Source organism: Atractosteus spatula, chromosome 11 (assembly GCF_055471065.1).
Source record: "Atractosteus spatula isolate fAtrSpa1 chromosome 11, fAtrSpa1.hap1, whole genome shotgun sequence".
NCBI classification, from domain to species: domain Eukaryota; kingdom Metazoa; phylum Chordata; class Actinopteri; order Semionotiformes; family Lepisosteidae; genus Atractosteus; species Atractosteus spatula.
In genome coordinates, this window is record NC_142716.1 from 27,773,881 (window position 1) to 27,784,687 (window position 10,807).

Here is a 10,807-nt window from a genome sequence, read left to right on the forward strand (position 1 = left end):
AGACACACACAGTTCTTCATTGTCAAAAAGTAATTGTTTTTTACTTTGTCAGCACCCAGACAAACGCAAACGCGTTATTAATGAAATGCTTTTATTCATTCTTAATCGAACTCACAAGTTGTCATCTGCTGTTGAAGCTCTGTGACACTAGACTCACACATGGCTAGACTTGACTATTTAACCATGAGATTATGTTTATGTTTATTAATCTTCCTTGTTATGCACTGAGAATGATAAGCACCCCAAACACAAGGGCGGCGTAGCGGTCGGCTCTGGCTTTCCCATCTATACCGATGCACTGCAAGTACAACCCCCCCTCCTTCTCTTGAGTGATGGGCAACAGTTGGATATCTGGGAGAATTGTTCGTTCCACTGGCGTCTGTGAATTCCGCTGTGTAAACGGTGCTTCCTGAGGGGAGATAGATGGCGGGGACAGCGTCAGCCAGGTCCTGGGCGGTGGTGAGCAGAGAAGCCAGATGGAGTGTCCTGAGGCGGTGTGTGCTCTGGGGGGGGCAGAGCTTCCGCCAGGCATTGCAACCTGCGCAGTGGGGGGAGGCACTCACCGGGAGACAGCTGCTCAAGCGTTTGACTGCAGGTACACACTGTCTCCGGCTTCTGCATCTTCAGGAGTGTCTCTAACCTCCCAATCCTCCCCTGTAATGCGTCGCACTGCTCCCGGTGCTGCCGAAAAGTCTCCATACAGGTGCTGCCTCTACAGGCTGGCACCCTTGAAAGCTGCACGTATGCGACTTCAATTAACACCAGTATTAAATGTATTACACTGTATTAATCAAGCCTTGTTTCCTTGATAATAGTTGATCTGTTCTTGCATATTGACATAGAACTTGAACCTTATTGCATGTACATGTACTGGTACAATGGAATCCTTACTTACAGAAAGTTAGGATAGTTATGATCGGGTGTGAATGAGGAATGTTGAATGGTATTGAATAGTTTGACTTTTGTGAAGGCAAATCCATGAGAATATTTTGTGCTCTAATCCTGCAATTAACATGATAAATCAAGTTAAAATAAGTTCCCAGATGCTTCCCTAATTAATCTACTGTTCTTATCATAGTTTACTACAGTAAGCAACACTAGATCATAACCTTGTCGTGTGGTTTGGTAAGCCTTCAAACTAATTTTCTTGAAACACATAATTACAATACACTGTATAATAGCAGAATAACAATAACATCTTTTAACTGGATTTGATTGCTTTCAGAGTTCTTTTATAAGGATTGTGCCTTTGTTTCTAAGGTTAACACTGTCCTTTCATTACAGAAATATCATGAGGTCCAAGCAAATAAACACACATGCACATATAAGTGACAAGTAATAGGTTTATTCCATGATGAAAAGAGAAAAGAGAAAACACAACGTTTCAGCTGTGAAGCCTTCTTCAGGTGTGCAGGTGTGCCTTCTTCTTTAGCACACCTGAAGAAGGCTTCACAGCCGAAATGTGTTTCTCTCTTCTCTTTTCAGCATGGAATAAACCTATTACTTGTTCCTTTGAAGACTACACATGCTGACGCAGCTACCCACCTGAACTACTTGCACATATAAGTGTTTGCAAGCCTGTATCTATATATTCCTGGTAATATGCTTCTATTAATGTAGTAAGAAAGCAATCAGAAGAACTGTTTATAAAGTATTCTTGGTAAAACTCATCAAATCATCTCACTTTTAAATAACTTTAAAAAGTTGCCTGATCACTTTCTTCTTGCCCCTCTTTTGATAAAGAGGTATTGTTGGTTTTTTTTAGGATAATGAAATCATTGTGAGAAAGATGTTTTAAAGAATTCTACAGGATATTTTAGCAAGTTAGCGAGATAACACTAGTAAGGACCCTGATAATTAGATACTAATTATTTTTGTTTGGAAGTGTATCTTAGCATTTCATAGAACAGCACAGCATGGCATAGAAAGTGATGCATTTGTATCACTATATTACGAATATTCTTTCAAAAACATAATCAATTTTTCTATATTAAACTATAATAAAAATTCTATAATAAAATCAGTATAAAATTAACACGGATTTATTGTTTATTAGATTTAATGTCTGCTAAAGACTTATAATTATTAATTATAAAAGACCATGTTATGGCAATTAGAATTTCGAAAGTAGTGGAGTATAAGTGGCTCAGCACTGGGAATACACGTTCTTTGATGGGCTGGAAAAGTCCTGTACATCACTGTGTAAGGTCAATAGGTGTATGACTGTGTAAGAGAGGTTGGACAAACCTGGGGTCAAAGGTCATGGGCGTGAGCAGAAATGTACAGATAAAATCGCCAATTCTAATTTGGGTGGGTATAAAATTACCACTACTACTACTACTACTACTACTACTAACCAGGCAGCACAGTAGTACAGTGGTTAGCATTGCTATCTTACAGCACTGGGGCCCTGGGCTTGATTTTGGACTCAGGATGCCATCTGTGAAGAAATTGTCTTTTCTCCCAGGGTTTCCTCTGGGTGCTCCAGTTTCCTCCCCCCGTCCAAAAATATACTGGTTGGCTGATTGGCTTCTGAGAAAAGATTAGCTCTAGTGTGAGCTTCAGTGTCTGTATCTGCCCTGCGATTAATTGACTTCCGGTCCAATGTGTCACCTTCCTTGTGCCCATTGCTTCCAGGGATACAAACATCAGTATCATCTTTATCATTGCCACTACTAAATTAAACACAATGTACCTCACAACTGGCAGCCCACTAAAGCTCAGCAGCTGTGAACCTGGTCAGTATCTGGATGGGAGATCTCCTGGGAAAGCTAAGGTTGCTGCTGGAAGAGGTGTAAGTGGGGCCAGCAGGGGGTGCTCACGCTGCAGTCTATGTGAGTCCTAATGCCCCAGTATAGTGACGGGGACACTATACTTTAAAAAGGCACTGTCCTTGGGATGAGACATAAAACCGAGGTCCTGACTCTCTGTGGTCATTGAAAATCCCAGGGCGTTTCTCGAAAAGAGTATAGGTGTTACCCCAGCATCCTGGCCAAATTTCCCATTGGCCCTTACCAGTCATGGCCTCCTAAGAATCCCCATCTTTGAATTGGCTTCATTACTCCGCTCTCCTCCCCACTAAATAGCTGGTGTGTGGTGAGTGTTCTGTGTACACTTTGGCTTCACATTGGTGGTGGTGGACGAGAGTCCCCAATACCTGGAAAGAGCTTTGAGTGGAGTGTCCAGAAAAGCACTATAAAAGTGTAAGGAATTATTATTATTATTATTGACCTTTTCAAAGTACTGTGTTAACGGTAATAACTTGCAATCCATCATCTACTGACTCTTCATAAATCGCTAACTGCTGTTCATTGCAAGTATGAATGAATAGAATGTGATCTGTTATCTCGGTCTGTTGTAATATCTCTTTGTGTGTCCACACAGGAGCCCTACACTTTGACCAGACTCAGGGTTTCTGGCTCAGTCACAGTGTCCCCCACTTCCCTCCATTCCCAGAAAGGGGGTACAGCTGGCCGTCCTCAGGGAAACTGAACGGCCGGAATGCGCTCTGTATCACTTACAAATCTACACAATTCCCTCAGATAGGTGCGCAACATCCACTATAAAGTCACTGGGGAGCCAGAGCCTATCCCAGCAAGCAAAGGGGAAAAGGCAGGATACACACTGGACAGGATGCCAGGACATCACAGTGCATACAGAGCCAAAAACACACAGTGCTTACCCAAGAGTCAATTTTCCCAAAAGCCAATTAACCCAACTAGTCTGTTGTTTTTGGACTGTGGGACCAAAAACTGGAGCACCCAGAGGAAACCCCTGCAAACACAGGGAGAACATACAAACTGCACATTTGTAGTTCACATCTGTAGGGCAGAAACACATGTTGCGCTTCTAAAACTGTCTTGCTACAAGGGCTTTCCAATCACTACCAGTAGCTCTTTTATGTTGTTCTGTTGTGATTGTTATTAAAACATAAAAAGTTCTGAAAGAACTTAATTGGAAAGCAAAGCACTGAAAACCATTTAGTAAGGGGAAATGTTTCATTATACAATGTGAAAATGGCAGTAAAATTAAATTCCAGACCGGTAAGAGCTTTTTTTTTACTTTTCACAGAGTGTTTCCTTTCTCTTTAAGCCAAGAAAGAGCCCTGTCTGGAGAGCCATTGTAGATGCTGTTAAATGCCTTATATTTCTACTTTGTTGACATACTTGAGGGTTGTCTTTTACAGACATCTACACTGGTTGGGCTGCTCAAGTTTTAAAGACTACTCTGTTGACGGAAACCTGGCAACGAAAAGAGCATGAACTGCCTTCGAACTGCTCCCTTCCTGAACACGTTTTAAATATCAGAAGAATTAAACTGCCGGGACCTGTGGAGTTCTGCTCTCACTTTGATCATGCCAAGTGGTGTGTATCCCAGAAGGATGGAGACCAGTGGATCTGCACTGGAGATCTAAACAGAGAGGACTGCCAGTAGTGGAAAAGTGGAGGACTTATTTGCTCACAAAACCCTGTTATCTACTACGCTTTCAGGGGGGCTGTGTCCTGGTTTGTTAGGTGCAGAGACATGTTTAAGCTGTAAGAGGGGGAATGTTTGACCCTGTTGTTGCAATTCAGTTACGCTGACTCTTTCTGTATCTATTTGTTGCAGATGCAGAGCAGTGTTAATTGCGCTCAGGTTTAGCAAATGCTGTTTGATATTTTGAAGCTAATGTTTGCTGAAAAGCAAGAAAAAAAGTTGCTCAAATGCAAATGTGCTTCTTTCCAGAACAACTAAAATGTATAGGTTTAAACATGGGTTGATGGCTAACACAAAAGAAACACCCAACGACTGCAATTATCAATCCATTCATCTATTATCAGAAAGCAGCTTTTTTCCTGTGAAGTGTAGTGGCAAAGCTCTTCATTTAAAATAAGAGGACACTGGTTGTAAATGTCAATCAGAATTATGTTGCGCAAATGTTTTTTCTTTATAGGTTTGGTTGGGTTACCACCAGCAGTTCTGTGAAATCTTTCCTCATTTTGTGCTTTTGTCTTCTGTTGTGCGAATCCCATCTACAGCCAATAAATGATGGTGCTCGCAGCTCTGAATATATTAAGATTAGTGGAATTCCTGGTCTACCAGCACTCTTTTGTTGTGTGCATCTAATCTATAATCAATAAGTTAAGATAACAGCATATTATTTGCTGAGGTACGCAGATATTCCTGACTTCCATTGTTGGTGGAGCTGGGTCATATTTGCCTGGGAAAAAATGTGCACAACATGATTTCTTCTAAAAAAAACGTTTCTACTAGCATCTTGTGCTGTGTTCCTCAAATGTCTTATTTTTCCTGTTGGCACTGTTTTTCTTCCCGTTTTCTTCTACCACCTTACAGTGCGCTCACAAATTATTGTCACCCTTAATGAAGAACAAAAAACCCCATATAAAATAAACAGCACAGATAATGACTTATATTTTATATACCCCAAAACTGGGTAAACTAGTGAAAAACATTGATTTTGTTTTCTCTCAAACATTTCTTAGTTGATTTTTAAATGGTGTGTTTAGGATCACTGTCATGCTGGGAGGTCCACCAGAGACCAAATCATGCTGTAGCTTTCTGGCATAGGCAGCCAGATTTTTGCCCAGAATATCCTGATATTTAGTAGAGATCATGATACCTTTGTCCTTAACAAGGGCCCCAGTGGCATCACAACCACCCCACAACATCAATGTTCCACCCCCATATTTCACAGTGAATATACGTTTTTTTGTGTGAGTATGCATCCCTCTCCAACGCCAAACGTACTGGTGGTGTGAGTGGCCACACACTTCAATTTTGGTCTCACCTGACCATAGCACCGGGTTCTAGTCAAAGTCCCAATGGATTTGGCAAACTCCAGACACTTCAGTTTGTTTCTTGTTATCAATTCCTTCTGGCAACCCTTCCAAATAGCTTTTTGGCATGGATGTACCATCTAATTATTGATTTAGAGACTCAAGGACTCCAAGATGCAACCAGACTCTGCAGTTCTCCAGCTGTGACCCTTGGTTTCTTTACCATTTGTGAAGATTAATACTAATTTGTCTCTTAATTTGTCACTTCTTTGCCTTTCCCCATGGTGGTGGATGGCCAAAGTTTTTATTATGTGTGTTTACCTCTTTTTATACCCTGGTGAAACAGCAAGTCCAGAAAATGTTCCTTTTGACTGAGTTATATTTAAAAAAGCAGAACTTCATTTCAGATTTTATTTAGTTCAGTTTTCTTAAAGAAAAGTGGGGGATCTAATAATTTTGACATTAATGTTCCTGGAAAAAACATGTATTACTCATTTTAAATATTTGTTTTGAAATAATTCCCATTGTCTGGGCATAAGATAGACTCATTATCTGTGCTGTGTATTTTATACAGCTTATTTTGTTTAACTTTATCAAGGGTGCCAATAATTCTTGAGCCCACTGTACCTGCTTAGATAAATAGAATCACTATTACACACCAAGAAAAACACTCAAAACACTAACTTCTGTTCTTGGAAGTATAGTGTTCAGTCCAATTTTAATGCATCACTGATATTTGAAGAAAGTGAAAACCGCTTTGCACTGTTTGGAGATGATTGCCAAGATCATCCAGGTGGATGCTGCACATTGGTGGTGGCGGAGGGGAGTCCCCATTACCTGTAAAGTGCAATATACTGTAAGTGTAAGCAATTAATTATTGAGCTTAATTTTGTGGGTCTGTCTAAACAAAATTCCAAGTAGGATCAGATTTCAAATATTGGTCTGACAAAGTGTAAACCCAGAAAAAACTCCCCTTATGCAAAACTGGGTGAAGGGACTTATACCTTGATCACAGCTGCTTCCTCAATGTGCGGTTTTAAACTTCCAATTTTGATAAAGTTCTAGCCCAGGAATGTTAAAAGGTTACAAGCGAGAGAAAGATATTCTGCCCATCTTTTCTGTTTGGTTGATAACTATTGATAAAAGATTCTTTGTAACACTCCTGTGATTTGGATTGCACAGCATGTCTTTTCCATCACAGACTTCAATTTCATTCTCTCCCCCCATGTTGAATGTGAAGTACTGTAGCTGCCCGAGTCCAAATTCTCAGTTCTTTTCAGGATTTTGAATACTCAAGTCTCCACATCTTCAATCCTCCAGCCAAAAGTGATAAAGTTGTTTTAACCTCTCAGTTTACAACACAATACTGTACCTTTCAATGTGGGAGTTATTCCGGTTTCTCTTCCTTAGACTGTTTCCAATGTCAATTATTGTAATGATCTTCTAATATAAGGACTCCTACATTTTATCTTTAGCTTTTAGACATGCTCATTTCTAATATACAATGAAGTCATTGTTCTCTGTATTAAAAAACAATATGAATACAAGCTAATAAAAGGAAGACTGAAATAGCGGTTTGAGACAAGCCAGCCTCTTCAGACCTCATTAGGCCCCAGCATATGGACAAGCCACAACAGAAAGGAAATACTGCAGAAAAAATTTAAGTCACAAGCTGCCCCACCACCAACAACAACAACAAAATCCTCCCATAGAACTATTTATAAACTGTACCAAACCTAGGCTAATTGACACCATGTGAGAATGTGCCTCTCACCCTTAACTAATTTGCTAATTCACCCCCACGTGGGTCTATGTACACATGATTGAGGCTTGAACCCCCTCAGCTGAAACTAGTGCATCAACACTGCTGACCCACCACACTGTTGTATTTGAGAGCTTCCTTAAATAGAGGTGAAATGTGCTCTCGCTGTCCTATTCAAATTCTTTGGTTCCTGAAATGAATAGTAGCACAGATGTAAAGAAAGAACAACTGGATACAGCAATCGCTCAGCAGGTCTTTTTAAGCCTATGTGAGTTGCACTGATCGGGCAAAATCACTGTCCATGCTCATATGTCCTCGCATGTTGGGAGTTAGGATACAGAATTTTTTTTTATTGAATTAAAACCCTGTTGTGGTGAAAGAACATCAAGACTGTTATAAAATGAACACTCATTGGAATGTTATTTTGTTTCACAAATGTAGCAATAGCATTTGTGATGATATTATTTTAAACTGCTTTAATGATGTCAAAATAATCAAAGTACCTAACTGAGAAATTCTGCTCTAGATCATAGTCTGATTTACAGTGTCCTTTCACGTATCTAATACTGGATATACCGGAAAATCAGAACTGCAAATAGTTCCTTGTCTTTCAAGGTCAATTGCAAAATGCCTTTTTTGGCATTCTGTGCATTCTTTTAGGCAAGTTTTGGTCTGGCAACACTTTCGGGTTTCGTGGCCTGAATTGGAGAAGTGAGAAAACTGAAGTAGCTGCCTGTATTGTCTCTCCTTAGTCTTGAAAGACTAAAACCTGCTTCAAGGCCACACTCATGGTAAGTGTCTGGTTTTCTTTCATTAGTTTTGAAAATTGAATTAGAATGTTCCGTGATTGAATTTAGTCACACAAGAAGTATCGTTCACAAGCCGTGTTCACTCACCCTCTGCAGTACGAGTTGGGGATTGTCTTGCTTAAGTTGGCATCTGGGCTCCTAACTTTAGCCTTTAGTTATGTAGCCTTTGAGTCCCTTATTACTCCATCATTATTGCATTGTTATTTTTGCAGCTATTAACATCAAGCCTACATTTCATTTTCTACCATTGTGGTAGTTCTGGACTTAAAAACTAGAAAATGACTATGGGATGGCTTTATTGGAAATCTCTCAAGAATTCACATACACTTTTACCTTTGTTTGTTGGGAATGAAAGCATAATAGAAAATGCTGAATGTCCATTTAATGACTGATCGCATAGCACTACATCCATATTGCACTACAATAAATGACACATTAATCCAAGAAAGAACTGCACTGTAACTTATAGACCATAAATAGACTTAAATAGACCATAAATGCTGTGTATGAAGTGAAGTGTGAACTGAAATGTCTTTCTTCACCAAATATTACTTTGTCTTGTGTGCCAGCCTTAAGCATGAGATACAGTACAAGCTGGAAAGGTTTGACTCAACATGCAAATTTGTCTTGAAAGTTAAGCTTCTAGGTTTGAAAAAATGATGGGCATTTTATAATGAAGAAAACAGTTTGGTACTGATTTATTATTGCATTTTTCTGTAAAATTCGATGGTTTGATTGTAGACAATTGAGAAGGACAAACCAGATTTCTTGAGCCCTTGTTTCCATTAGGATGCCGTTTGGATGCTGCTGATCTGGCCGCTGATGATATTTGTACACAGTGGGCTCACTGCTGGTGCAGCCGTGTCCTGCAGGAACGAGCAGGGGGAGTCTGTGGACTGGTGAGTGGTTTTTCTGCCTTTACTAATTCCCCAGTATACATGCAACAGCAAAGAGGTGTAAATTGTAATAAACAGTAGATGGACACATTCTTTCATTGCGTGTATTAAACATTACAATTTAGAATAAATAAAAGCTGAAAAAAGAGAACCAGCTTAAAGCATGTGTGTCCAGCTATAGTTCTGGATGCCATGATCCAGCAGATCTCGGGTTGCATTGGAGTGGACTCCGCTGAAGGGAATTACCCCCAATTGCTCGCGGAATGGTGACGTTCCACATTCTAACGTATCAAGGCGGAGAGAAGTTGCCATGGAGAATAAAACATTCACGTATTAGCAAAATTGAACTTTTTTTAAGTTTTAGAGCTCATAATATTGTAACGCATACGGCCACCATTGGTTGTGAGAGCCGGCTTACCAGCGCGGTGACGTCACCGCCCTTCCCTGTGAATAGCAGGGACCGCAGCCGCCGGGCTGATGGGAGATTTCCCTTTAGTTCAGCTGGCTGGGTCCCTGTTGAGTGACGCCGGAGGCCCGGGTTCGAGTCCCCGATGGTGGGGGTTCGACCTGAGGCGGCAGAGGAGAGGGCGCATACCCACATGAACACCGGAGCGCTACAATTTTTTTGAAAAAACAAACTTCATTAGGCTACTTTAGATTCAAACTGTATGTATTCTACGTACGAAGTTTTGACATAAAGCTTTTATTTCGTCACCCCCATTTCGACTGATGTATATTTATTCATTTACCTGCTTTGTATTCTGTACACGGAGTATTTAATGGTGCTCGTATTTAATAGTACAAGCTTTGAGGTATAGCCAAGTTTACCTTATTTAGTTGAATGAAAGCGTTATGTTCCTCGTACTGTCATTTTTGTACTGGGACAGACGATATGAAATGTATTTAATGGTACACAGCTTGGAATAAGCAGCAATATTGCCAGTGATTCCTTAGTTTACTTCGCCTGTTATGAATCGAGGTTAAGTTTTCAACATGAATGAACACAGTGTCACTACATTTGTACAGGGATTGACGAGATAAAATTCAATTTAATCAAACTGCAAGCGGACAACGAAAAAATTAACAGCCGACTTGGATTTTGACCCTCCTGAGCCGTGTGACAAAACAGTGACATCACGCGAGGGTGCTTTTTACCTTTTTGTACTAGTGCGCCCTTTAATACTGGCGCACTTGAAGTTCACACTTGCGCTACATCACAGAAGTGCGGACTTGTAGAAATGGCTTAGGGCGCAGGTCGAGAACTGGGACATGGCTTTTATCTCTGAAGCACCCAGAGATTTGGGGAAGGACATTAAACCGTTGTGGCTAAGCAAATAATTAGATTAATTGGGTAGGTAAGAGCCGAGTTGGAATTGAAGATTCATTTAACTGGTGAATAATTGAATACTGGAGTCACACCTGAAGAAGGCTCCACGGCCGAAACGTTGTTCTCTTTCTTCTTTTTTTCAGCATGGAATAAACCTATTACTTGTTCCTTTGCAGCCTACTCATGCTGACGCAGCTACCCACCTGAACTATCAATGTAACATTACTTTTTCACAA